Here is a 13,299-nt window from a genome sequence, read left to right as displayed (position 1 = left end):
CGCCTTCTTGTTGGCCCTGATGGCTAGAGACCGTGATTTAGCGGGGTTGATCACCATCCCCGATCGCGCCAAGGCTAGCTCCACCGCCTCAAGCTTTACTCGCATACCCTCCGGAGTCTGAGCAAAGAGAGTAAGGTCATCAGCATAGGCTAACGCCCCTACCTCAGTTGACCCCATTGGATAAGCGATCTCGGGCATGGATAGAGAGAGGACCTCATCCATGACCATGTTAAAAAGAAGAGGCGACAGAGGGTCGCCCTGGCGAACGCCACGGGAAGGGTGAAAAACCCGGTCTCCCAGCACACTGGTCGCAGCATCATAACCAGCCCGGATGTATCGCACCAGAGGCTCGGGTGCGCCGAATCTGCGCGCCGCCCGGCAGATCGAGTCGTGATTAACGGTGTCGAACGCTTTGGACACGTCGATCATCACCGCACAGAGATCCCGTGTCTCCCGATGGGCACCCTTGAGTATTGCATTGAAACAGGTGGTGACCTCCAGGCAACCATCCCTTGCCTGAAAGGCAAACTGGTTCGGAAAATCACATTCCTGAGCCCATCTTTTTGCCAAGATCCGATTCAGGCAACGGAATAAAACAGGGGAGACAGCAATAGGGCGAAGGAGGGTGGGCTCGCTGGCATCCGGCGCTTTCGGTATAAGGGAGACTCTTGATCGGATAAGAGAGAGGGGAGGTGCTTCACATAGCAACACAAGGTTTAAGGTGGCTGTCACTATTTTAACCCTTTGCAAGGCCTCGTCGGCCGTGAGTCCATCCAGGCCGGGCGAGGAGCCGCGCATAGCCTTTAGGGAACTCACAACCTCTTCCTCACAAAGGGGGGCAAGCACAGACCACCACTTGTGCCCCCTAGACTGCGCCTGTCTGTTGTCCGGCTCGCCAGGTGCAGACAATTTCCGCTCCCAGAAATCCACGGACCCCGCCGGAAGACGTCGTTCAGCACACGATGTTGCATCCCTCCATCTCCCAGAGAGGACCGCGTCGGCGCAGTCCTTCCGCTTAACACTATAAAGCCGCTGAATGGCAGCAAAAGCCGCCCTCCGCAACGCCTTCTTGTCACCCTTCGGGGCACCAGCCGCAGACCTAGGTCTAGATCCTTTCCTCCCGTGAGACTGGTTCTTTCGAGCCAGCCTCCCAGACCGCTTCTTGCGAAGCGGCCGGCCCGATCTTAGCGCATCGTCCCCCTCCCCTCCATTGGACGGGGAGAGGTAGCGCAGGAGGAAGGTGTCGATCTGCCCGGTTACCACCTCCAGGTCGGTACCCTGGCGGATCAAACCAAGAATCCGCCGCAATTCGACGCAAGCTCTCCGAGAACCAGCTCAACCTGATTCTCCACCTTCGGCCGCCAACCCCGATCATCCACAGCTGGACTCAAAGAATCGCACTCCACAACCGTCTCCACCGCAGGAGAGCTCACACTATTAACACCCGCCGGAGACTTCTGCTTTGCCAGATGGATTAGGCGCTTCCTCACCGCTTCAGCAGAGCGGCCAAAGCGGGGAGAAATTGCGACACACAACTCCGCCTTCGTTCGATATCGATCCCTCATCTCGGACGCACAAGCTGACAAAAGAGTATCTTCCTCAGAACTCCAGGCCGAACCGGGACGGGCCCCAGCAACCCTGTCCTGGTTGAGATCTTCCGGGTGAGCATGCCTCCGGTGTTGGGATAAACCGCGACCAGAAGCAAACCCACGTCCACACGGGCACACAAAGGGGGAACGATTTCCATCACTATCCGACCCAGTCAATCGGTCGCTGAGGGTAGCAGTGTCCACGGAACCAGGGGGAACCGTGTTTTCTTTATTTACTTTCTTAGGGACCACTGCTATACCCACCCGACGGGAGGTCAGCCCACCGGGAGGGTTTGTTACACCCTCAGCCGTCAAATCTCAACTGTATTTTCAGCTTCGACAAAACGTTGCCCGACTCTCACCACGAGGAGGTGGTGCAACAAGAGAGTCATAGTTACTCCCGCCGTTTACCCGCGCTTGGTTGAATTTCTTCACTTTTACATTCAGAGCACTGGGCAGAAATCACATCGTGTCTGTACGGGTCGACCGGCCACACGATGCTTTGTTTTAATTAGACAGTCGGATTCCCCCGGTCCGTACCAGTTCCGAGTTGACCGTTCGCTGCCGGACGAACGCCCCCACGCCGAGAGAGACGCTGAGCAACGGGCGAAGAGGGACGGACGCTGCCGCGAAGCAGCACCCGCCTTCACCCGAAGAGGGGCTGGAAGCCGTGGCGCTCCACGAAGACCCGGGCGAGGAGCCGTTTTGCTCGCCACCCGACGCGCCGGTAGCGACGAGGCGGTACCGCAGGCGGACGAGTCCCGTGGCGACGACGCAACCGGCGTTTGAACCGGCCGCGACGAGGAGTTAGAAGGACGGAGAAGAGAGGGAGCATCGCGCGGACAGCGCAGGAGCGGAGGACGCCGCGTCGGAGGTGCCGACGAAGACCGCACCGGCAAAGCGACGACGACACGGCCGCAAGGCAGCCTCACCCCTTTTCGAGGAGGACGGAGACGTTGCGACGAACGGATTGGAGCCGCCCGCCGCCACCCCGACCCCGGAGCGAAGCACCCCGCAGAAAGCCGCTTGAACCGCCGCCGCCAGAAAGACGACCCGCCGACGGTCCCCCGCCGTTTTTGGTCGACGCCACACTCCTGCCGCCCGACGGCGGACTCCCACCCGTATCGCTCTCCGACCCGCACACACGCTCGCTTGACCGCGACCGCTTGACCGGAACACGCCGCCGCACAACGGACCGCCGCGGCCCCTATGCCTTCGCCGCAAAGCGCGAACGGAGCGAACGCTACAGCCCCGTACCGGTTCCTCGCTTCGCGCGGGCACGGCCCGACCGACCCGGTCCTCGGAGCCAATCCTTCTTCCGAAGGTACGGATCCATTTTGCCGACTTCCCTTACCTACATTGATGCCATCGACGAGAGGCTGTACACCTTGGAGACCTGCTGCGGATGGTGGGTACGGACCGACTCGAGAGCTGCGAAAACCGGACCCGGATTTTCCAGGGCCGCCGAAAGCGCACCGGACGCCGCCCGAGCCGCGGCGCTCTACAGGTACCTTTTCCGTATCTCCGGACGAGCCGATTCCACGGACATGGTCCTTTACGAAGAAGAGAGAACTCTTCCCGGGGCTCCCGGCGACGTCTCCGGGCTCGCTTGCGTCACCGCGGTTTCGCCCGGGAAGCGACGGGCGCCGCCAACATCGCTGCCGACAGCGTCGCCACCCCCGGGCCCTCTCCGAGTCCGGGTTCGGGAATATTAACCCGATTCCCTTTCGACGGGAGGCCGGCCGCTTTTTTTGTTTGGGCTTTTGATTCGATTCGATTCGATTCGCTTTCCTTTCACTTTCATAACGGATCCGGCGCCTTTCGGGAAGACTTTCGCCCGCGTCTTAGGACCGACTGACCCGTGCTCGACCGCCGTTGGCACGGAACCCTTCTCCACTTCGGTCTTCGAAGGTCTCGTTCGAATATTTGCTACTACCACCGAGATCTGCACCCGCGGTCGGCTCCACCCGGGCTCGCGCCCTAGGCTTCCGTGCTCGCCGCGGCGCCCTCCTACTCGTCGCGGCATCGTTTCGGCGCGAAAGTTCATCGCTCCTCGCCGCGACGGTCCGGCATCGGTCCGTCGCTCCAGCGCCATCCATTTTCGGGGCCGGTCGATTCGGCAGGTGAGTTGTTACACACTCCTTAGCGGATTCCGACTTCCGTGGCCACCGTCCTGCTGTCTATATCGACCGACACCCTTTCGGGGATCTCATGGGCGTCGCGTTAGGCACCTTAGCCGGACGTTTGGTTCATCCCACAGCGCCAGTTCTGCTTACCAAAAGTGGCCCACTTGGCACTCGCATTCGAGGTGACCAACCGCCCAGCGAAGCGTGCTGGGGCGGCGGCCGGATGGGTCGGCTCCGTCGTTCGGGAGAGTCGGCCCGTTCCACCCGTTCCGAGTTCGAGAGTAGGTCGAGGCCGTGAACGGCCCCGGGGCCTCCAATCGTTCGCTTTACCGGATGGAATTGCGACGATCGAGCGCCAGCTATCCTGAGGGAAACTTCGGAGGGAACCAGCTACTAGACGGCTCGATTGGTCTTTCGCCCCTACACCCGGTTCCGACGATCGATTTGCACGTCAGAGGCGCTTCGGACTTCCACCAGAGTTTCCTCTGGCTTCATCCCGACCGGGCGTGGATCGCCATCTTTCGGGTCCCTGGTCGCTCGCTACGCCAGAGTCGGCCGAGTCGTACTCGGAAAAAGGGGAAACCGACCCGGGGGTGATGCGCCCGCGCGCAGCGCCTAAACTCGACGACAAAATAGGACTAGTTCAAGCCGCGGGATCTCACCGATGGGCGGAAGGAGGATATGGAAGCTGGCGCCCGGCAATTCCCCTTTTTGGATGATGCGCCGGTCCCCTCTCGGGGAGGAGGGAAAAACAACCGCACGTCAGCCACGAGCCTTCCCTCTCCTATCTCTCTCGGGAAGAGAGAAAAAAGGAAAAGTTGCGGGCACCGCAGCAGCGACGGCGGAAGGCCGAAAACGCCGCGCCGGCGGGATCGGGCACGGCTCGGAGGCGGGTGAGGCGAGGAGAAGACGACGGCACGAGACCGACGACACCCCCCGACGACCCCCGGACGACTTTGCCACGACACCTCTCCCGATCGACGCCCTCCTACACGCTCTCTCGCTTTCGCTTCGCCTTCGGGGTTAGTCAGAGGTGGCCCCTACGACTCGCGAACGGCCAGGACTCCTCGGTCCGTGTTTCAAGACGGGTCGGGTGGGTTGCCGATGCACGTCGCTGACCCGGGGTGGCGGGCGGCTCGAGTAAAAAGCGTCGCCGAGCGACCTCTCCGGAAACGGAAACGGGCGCGGGCGGGGTTGCCCCCGACAAGAACCCGAAACGTCGGCGAGGTGCGTGACGGCGAGGCCGCGCCAGTCCTATCCCGCCTCTCATCGCGCACGCGCCCGAGACGGTGGGGCGCCTAAGGAGCGACACACAGAGTGCGTCGCCCGCACGCGACTTCCGGCGGGATCAAAACGGACCGGCTCGCCACGTGTAACGGATCGTGTCAGATTTCCTCCGTTCCCGGCAGAAAGGGGCAGTTACGTTCGCGGGCCCGACGGCCGGTGGCCCCCGACTTCACAAGGTGGGAAGACGGGGGTTTTCAGGGTGATGAAACGCCTGCCGCCTACGGAAAAAAACCCGCGTGTTCGACCTGCACGCCGGGAACGGGTCGCGACGACGGACCGGAGGGGAAGTGCGTCCGGTGCCGGCCGCGCGGAGGTCGCGCCGAAGCGCCCGCGCCATGATTACGCCGAGCGATGAGAAGGGGACGGGTGCAGCGGAGTCGCGCGCGGAGGGAGCAGGAGGAAAGAAGAAGCGGCGGCGACGGATGCGGCGGGTTAGGGCCCGGCGGCAGCAGCGATCGAGAGGACGAGTCCCCTCCGTCGCAGCCAACCGACGCAGCCACCTACCGACGCCGCGGTCGTCACCACGTTTCCCTTCCCGCTATCCACGCGGCCCGTCTCCTTCGTCGGCGACGCGGGCACAAAAGCTGGAACCGCGGAGAACGAGTCCCCCGCGGACACGACGAACGACGACCTGTGCCACGACGGCCTCTCTTTCAAGAACACACATCGAGTTTGGGCTCGAGCCTAGGCAGCACCGGACTGAGTCCCCCCGCGATCGCGGTGAGCGGTCCCACCCGTTTACCCCTGGGCGGTTTCACGTTCTCTTGAACTCTCTCTCCAAAGTTCTTTTCAACTTTCCCTCACGGTACTTGTCGACTATCGGACTCGTCCCGGTATTTAGCCTTGGATGGAGCTTACCACCCGATTTGGGCTGCGTTCCCAAGCAACCCGACTCTCGGATCGAAGGCCGTCGCTCGCCGTCCGCACCGAATGGGCCTGGCACCCGCCGCGGGCGGCCCCGATCGAGGGAACTCCGAACTATGCGAGACGAAAACGAACGGCTGCCTTCGACCCATGCGCCACACGTCCCGAAGCCTTTTACTTGCGACGGGATTCGGCGTTGGGCTTCTCCCGGTTCACTCGCCGTTACTAAGGGAATCCCGGTTGGTTTCTTTTCCTCCGCTTAGCGATATGCTTAAGTTCAGCGGGTCGTCTCGTCCGAGCCGAGGGCGGCGGTTTTGTTTTTGAGAGTGTGGTGTTTGGAGGAGAGGAATCTCGATCGGTACCCTCCGTGTGACGACGGCTGGCCGATATAGCGCCCGTCCGACCGAAAATGAAGAAGCCAACAATTAAAAAAAAGCGTGGGTCCTCCCCATCCGACGTTGCCTACGACGCGGCCACCTTTTTACGGTGCGACGGCCGTGCTCGTCGCGCTGCTCGAGGCGTCGCTGAGAGACACCTTCATGAGGCAGAGAGCGAGACGAGCAGGCGGCGCTTACGTCGGCAGTCGGTTAGGTCGGTACTTTTTTTTTGTTTTGTTTTGGTCTCCCTTCGGCTGCTTTCGGACAGACTCCTCCTGCTCCTCCTCCACAGTGTTTCTTCACGCGGTCGAAAAGGGAAAAGACTCCGCGGTCTGCCAGCGGGAGACGAAGGAGGAGGCCGGAGAGGGTTTTAAAAAAAAAGACATTGAAAGGAGTCAATTCTTTTTTTATTTTTCTTCCCCCTCGTCACTCGCTCCTGCGACGTCCCGGTTACCACCGTGCCGAGGACCGGGCGGGCACGGGGACGGCAAGATGTCGTTTCGTTAACGGAGAAAGACATGTAACGTTCCGCCTCTCGACCGGACGTGGCCCCGAGACAAGGGATCTCGGGGCCGCAATGTGCGTTCGAGGTGTCGATGTTCACTGAGTCCTGCAATTCGCATCAGTTCTCGCGGCTGGCCGCGCTCTTCATCGACGGACGAGCCGAGTGATCCCCCGTCCAGGGTTCAGCACTTGGGTTTTTTATATTAGTTTTTGTTTATATAGATTTAGTAGTGTGCGAGGAGGTCTGTGCGAGGAGGCGTGACGGCATTGCAATGTCGCGAGTAGTTTGTTTTTAGCTAGCGGCGGTGGCACAGCGGCTGCAAAAAACAAAAAAAACGATAAAGCGGCGACAAGGCAAGAAGAAGCGGCCATCACTTGCGGTGGGCGAAAAAAACAAACAGGTGGTAAGACGCGGAAGCAAGCAAGAAGAGCTGGGGCTTTAAAAACCTCCGCGTCACCACAAATCTATCTCTCGCTCCGCCTTTTTGGGTTTGTTTGCGCGCATTCGAGGCGTTGACACCGACAGACAGAGGAGGTAGGCCGGAAAACAAACCAGTCTCGAACGGGAAAACGGTAATGATCCTTCCGCAGGTTCACCTACGGAAACCTTGTTACGACTTTTACTTCCTCTAAACGATCGGGTTCGGTCGTCTTCTCCAGGCATCGAACGCCGAGGCGTAGATGCACGAGTGTCGTGACGGACACGTCGCGCACTGCCCGGCGGCGTCGTCGGCCAGATCCGAGGACCTCACCGGACCGTTCGATCGGTAGTAGCGACGGGCGGTGTGTACAAAGGGCAGGGACGTGATCGACGCGGGCTGTTGACCCGCGCCTACCGGGAATTCCTCGTTCACGGGGTTGGTTACAGGCCCCGATCCCTATCACGGGAGGTGGTTCAGAGGTTTCCCAACCCTCTCGGGCCGGGGCGAAGTCCCCGCTGATACCTCCAGTGTAGCGCGCGTGCGGCCCCGGACATCTAAGGGCATCACAGACCTGTTATCGCTCCGCCTCGTGTGGCTTTCTGCCACCCGTCCCTCTAAGAAGTGCGTGAGAAAACCGACCCGGACCCGAGCGCCACGGAGGACGCCGAGCCCGCCGTAAAAATCACTGACATCGGCGCACTAGTTAGCAGGCCGGAGTCTCGTTCGTTATCGGAATCAACCAGACGGATCGCTCCACCAACTAAGAACGGCCATGCACCACCACCCACCGAATCGAGAAAGAGCTATCGATCTGTCAATCCTACCGGTGTCCGGACCGGGTGAGTTTTCCCGTGTTGAGTCAAATTAAGCCGCAGGCTCCACTCCTGGTGGTGCCCTTCCGTCAATTCCTTTAAGTTTCAGCTTTGCAACCATACTCCCCCCGGAACCGAACTCTGGTTTCCCGCAGGCTACCCGCCGGGTCATGGAAGCGAACGCCGGCGGATCGCCGGTCGGCATCGTTTACGGTCGGAACTACGACGGTATCTGATCGTCTTCGAACCTCCGACTTTCGCTCTTGATCGAGGAAAACGTGCTTGCCACACGCCATCGCTGCAGTTCGTCTTGCGACGATCACAGAATTTCACCTCTAACGTCGCAATACGAGTGGCCCCGACCGCTCCCTTCGATCATTGCCTCGCCGTAGACGGAGACCGACAGACGTAGACGAGGCCCTCTTCCATCATTCCATGCTTATCGTATGCAAGCTTGAACAGCCCGCTCTGAGCACTCTAATTTTTTCAAAGTGAACGTACTGGCCGCCGCGGACACTCGGTTAAGAGCACCCTTGGAGGAGAAACCGCCGACCGCACACGCGCGCAGACAAGACACGAAGCAGGGACTCGGAGCGGACCGGGGGGTAAAAAAAAGAGGAACGCGCGGAAAGGGAGAGGGAGAGAAGCGCGGGGGTCAGAGTGCGGGGATGCGAATGAACACACCCAACACACACACGTAGCACCCCCCCGTTAGACTACTCCCGGAACCGAACCGACGACCACTTGTTTTTTTCCCGGATCCCGATCACGACCTCCTCGTCCACCTCGCCGGCAGGACCGCGTGGCGGGTATGCTAGCGGTTGACACCGGCGGAAAGGGCCGGGAATGCGAACGGACGACCAAAGTCAACGACGGACGATGGCGCCGCCGCCCCGGGGCCGCTTGCGCGACCACGAACCCGAGTTCGGACTACGAGCTTTTTAACCGCAACAACTTTAATATACGCTACCGGAGCTGGAATTACCGCGGCTGCTGGCACCAGACTTGCCCTCCGGTTGGTCCTCGTTAACGGATTTGAAGTGTACTCATTCCGATCGCGGGGCCTCGACAGAGTCCCGCGTCGTTATTTTTCGTCACTACCTCCCCGTGCCGGGAGTGGGTAATTTGCGCGCCTGCTGCCTTCCTTGGATGTGGTAGCCGTTTCGCATGCTCCCTCTCCGGAATCGAACCCCGATTCCCCGTTACCCGTAGTAACCACGGTAGGCACTTAACCGACCGTCGACAGTTGATAGGGCGGACCCTCGAGAGACCCGTCGCCGGGCGTGAAAGCTCGTGCGATCGACCAGTGAGTTATCCAGAGTCACCAAAGCGGAGCGCGCCGCCCTATGAGCCCCGCCACCGAACGGACCCCCCGCGAGGGGGAACGCCGACGACGGGAGGACGGAATGACGCGCATCGGTCTCAGTCTAATATGTAGCGCCGCGACCCGGAACGGCCGACGCGGGTGCCAGCGCGCGAGGCGTGGCGACGACGGCGCGCCGACCGATCGCGGCCTGTGTCACATGTATTAGCTCTAGAATTGCCACAGTTATCCATCGCCTCCGAGGAGGAATACGGTCCCGAGGATTAGGTCCGGTTCCTGAGCCATTCGCGGTTTCGCCCGTTCTAATGCGTGGCGTGAACTTACACTTGCATGGCTTAAGCTTTGAGACAAGCATATGACTACTGGCAGGATCAACCAGGTATCGTTGGAACTTGGGACTTTGTTTCGACAGAACGACAGACCGACCGACCGACCGACCGACATAAGACAGACAACTACAACGACAGGCACGTGTTTATTTATTTATCTGGGGGGTTCGCCGTCAGTAGAAGCGCGCTGCCCGCGCTGATGGCCTCTTTTTTGTTTCTCCCCTGACTTGGACCGAGACGAAAAGAACGAAAGCGACCAACGTCGACAACAACAACGACAACGGCACCCTTGACAGCGATACATACGACAAACGACAAACGACAAGATATATATATATATATATATATATATATATATACATATATATATATATATATATATATATATATATATATATATATATATATATATACATATATATATATATATATATATATACATATATATATATATATACATATATATATATATATATATATATATATATATACATATATATATATATACATATATATATATATATATATATATATATATATATATATATATATATATATATATATATATATATATACATATATATATATATATATATATATATATATATATATATATATATATATATATATATATATATATATATATATATATATATATATATATATATATATATATATATATATATATATATATATATATATATATATATATATATATATATATATATATATATATATATATATATATATATATATATATATATATATATATATATATATATATATATATATATATATATATATATATATATATATATATATATATATATATATATATATATATATATATATATATATATATATATATATATATATATATATATATATATATATATATATATATATATATATATATATATATATATATATATATATATATATATATATATATATATATATATATATATATATATATATATATATATATATATATACCATTCGGTCTGGATCCGACCGTGGTAAATCAGATCATAAATAAACGTGGATTCATAAGACTAATAATTCCAACCTTGATCGCCCTTCGGGCCCCGTGGCGCAGTGGATAGAGACGTTGAACGTCTACAGCTCCAGATGACAATTGTCTGAAGATAGCGGTTTCAATCCTACCCAAAACCGGCCAGAGGCTTACTTGGCCAAAACGTAGTGCGAGGACAAAATCTATGGAAGGCAGTAGTTTTAGAATTCAGTTAGGAGATTCGGAGTTCCTATCCCGTCGCGGTCACCACCTGACGAAGGTCAGAGGAGTAGTTGACCGAATATATATATATATATATATATATATATATATATATATATATATATATATATTTAATTGGAATTCCTTGTTGGGATGTGTATGATTTATTAATTTATTATATGGCGAACTATTAAAATAAATTGATTCGTTCCTGTTATTGTAATTACATTCATTAGTAAAACGAAAGATTGCCTCATACACAAGGAAATATTAATATCCGCCTCTCTATAACTTTATATATTCAGAAATATTATCTAACTATGAAAGACCTTTTTATCATTGTAGGCCGGATTAAAGTAGAACTTTATATCTGAACTGGAAAATATACTATTACGTTTATAAGCTGCAATATATACTGCATATAAATACCGCCGAAAATTACATCCATATCTGAAGCCGCGTCTATGCTATCGCTAATCTAACTGAATCGCAACTACATCATAATTTCTACACCTAAAAGAAAAACTATACTACATCTTTCATCTTTACACTGGAAACTATACTCTTACTTTTATAAGTTACAACTATTTTCTGCTTTTATATATAAAGTTAAAACTGACATTAATATCTGAATCCGAAACTATACTATTAATACACTAGCTGAATAGCGATCATATTTCTATAACTAAAAGCAAAACTATACGATCGTTATCGCTTTTTGATTATTTAAGATGGTTGGTTTATTGTTTATTTTACCTTGTGATACTATGCTCCTAAGCATACCCTCCTTTAATTGATTGCTGTTAAGTGCAATGATTTTGAAAAAGTGTAATTACCTCTTCATTCCATTCACCTTTCAAACCAACCCCTATATGTACAGACATTAAAGAGGAACATGAATAACTTTATTATTAATAATAATGGAGATTTTTGCCATGGTGAATGTAATTAAAATAATATTGATTATTTTCCCTCCGTGATATTTTGGGCAATTATTAGGATAAAAGCGGAAATTAAAACGCTGAGATTTTGGGGAATTAATAGTAGATTAAACCAATTTTTACATCATGTTATAATATAATTATTCTAATACTCTACGAATGCAAATGATTCTTTGACCAGTATCAGAGTAAAATGGTTACATATGATATATTATACCTGTTGAAATAACAAAACAAATCCATTAGTATAAAATATCGATTTGGAAATTGTTTGGAGTTTACTTATTAAACCCACGAGTATAGATATCTACGGCAGAAGCGTACACTTTAAACATGCACAATTTTTTCGATGGGGTGATTATTAACTTCTCTCCATGTATATGTATAGGTCATTATTCATATATGTAGTGACTTGCTTAAAACCTATCTTGAAGAAGCCGTGCATCTTAACTTTAATAAAAAAAAACACAACAGAGAGAAGAAGCATGGATATTGCTGTGTATTAACATAAGAGAAGACGAAATGGCCACAAATTATTATTATTATTATTATTATTATCATTAATAATAATAATAATAATAATAATAATAATAATAACAACAACAATGATAATAATAATAATAATAATAATAATAATAATAATAATAATAATAATAATAATAATAATAATAATAACCGCATTAGAAAACAGTCGAAATATGCCGAGCGCCGATCATCTTGTTTAGCTAATCAGAAACCGACACCAAAAGTAATTATTAACTAAAAAACCACGGAGACAATTTTTAATAAATTGGAATAAAAAAAAAAGTTTTAACTGTTAATGAGGAAAATGGGTGAAGCATACGACAATTAATCTAACTATGCTGGAAAAATTGCTACAGACGCCTCATCAACATATAAATCTATGAGATCACTTACTTGTGGACACACGACATGGCTACTTAAAGTCTGAAGAGAATGCGGGGTTAGCTAGGAATTATGGATTCCGGAGACTAAGGCTAACTCTTAACGCTACGCAAAATAATGACACAATACTTATTCATGAAAAAAAGTACGTTGCTATATATATATTTTATTGTTTTCCCATGTTTTTAATGGTAATAAGTATCCGATAGATGATGTTCGTTTCTGTTCCCTCGCATTTTTTAATGTTACATTAAATAGAAGGGATTCTCCCTAACTGATTCAATTTATTCATTCTGATAAATAACATTTGATTTATCTATCTCATTCAAGACATATCACACTGCATCCCTATGCACTTACAGGGATTTACCGGATTTCAAATGACATATACTTCATAAATGGAACAGCGTCTCTTTTAAAGGAGCCCTCGCATATACATTTAAATTATAACGGATTCAAGTGTAAGCTCCATGAGGGGGCCCCTTCATCTCTTAAAACTTACTGAAGTAAAACAAATAATAATAAAAAAATGACCAGAGGCGACTTGGCCAATGGCAACGAATTTCAGAATACAACTGACT

General features: G+C 51.6%; 1 non-coding gene and 2 pseudogenes across 1 annotated transcript; all 3 read right to left on the bottom strand.

The window, feature by feature from the left end:
• The window catches only part of LOC145291853 (large subunit ribosomal RNA), a 9,210-nt pseudogene extending 3,036 nt beyond the window's left edge, over positions 1-6,174 (bottom strand).
• A 598-nt stretch (positions 6,175-6,772) lies between these two features.
• Positions 6,773-6,930, bottom strand: LOC145291691 (5.8S ribosomal RNA). Its single transcript, XR_013869476.1, has one exon. It is a non-coding gene; the product is annotated as a 5.8S ribosomal RNA (ribosomal RNA).
• A 391-nt stretch (positions 6,931-7,321) lies between these two features.
• On the bottom strand, positions 7,322-9,687 carry LOC145291851 (small subunit ribosomal RNA; annotated as a pseudogene).
• Between the last annotated feature and the right edge of the window lie 3,612 nt (positions 9,688-13,299).

The sequence above is a fragment of the Euprymna scolopes genome, chromosome 12 (genome assembly GCF_053919585.1).
Source record: "Euprymna scolopes isolate OS-2025 chromosome 12, ASM5391958v1, whole genome shotgun sequence".
Taxonomy (NCBI): Eukaryota; Metazoa; Mollusca; class Cephalopoda; order Sepiida; family Sepiolidae; genus Euprymna; species Euprymna scolopes.
This window is presented reverse-complemented; position numbering and strand designations above follow the sequence as displayed.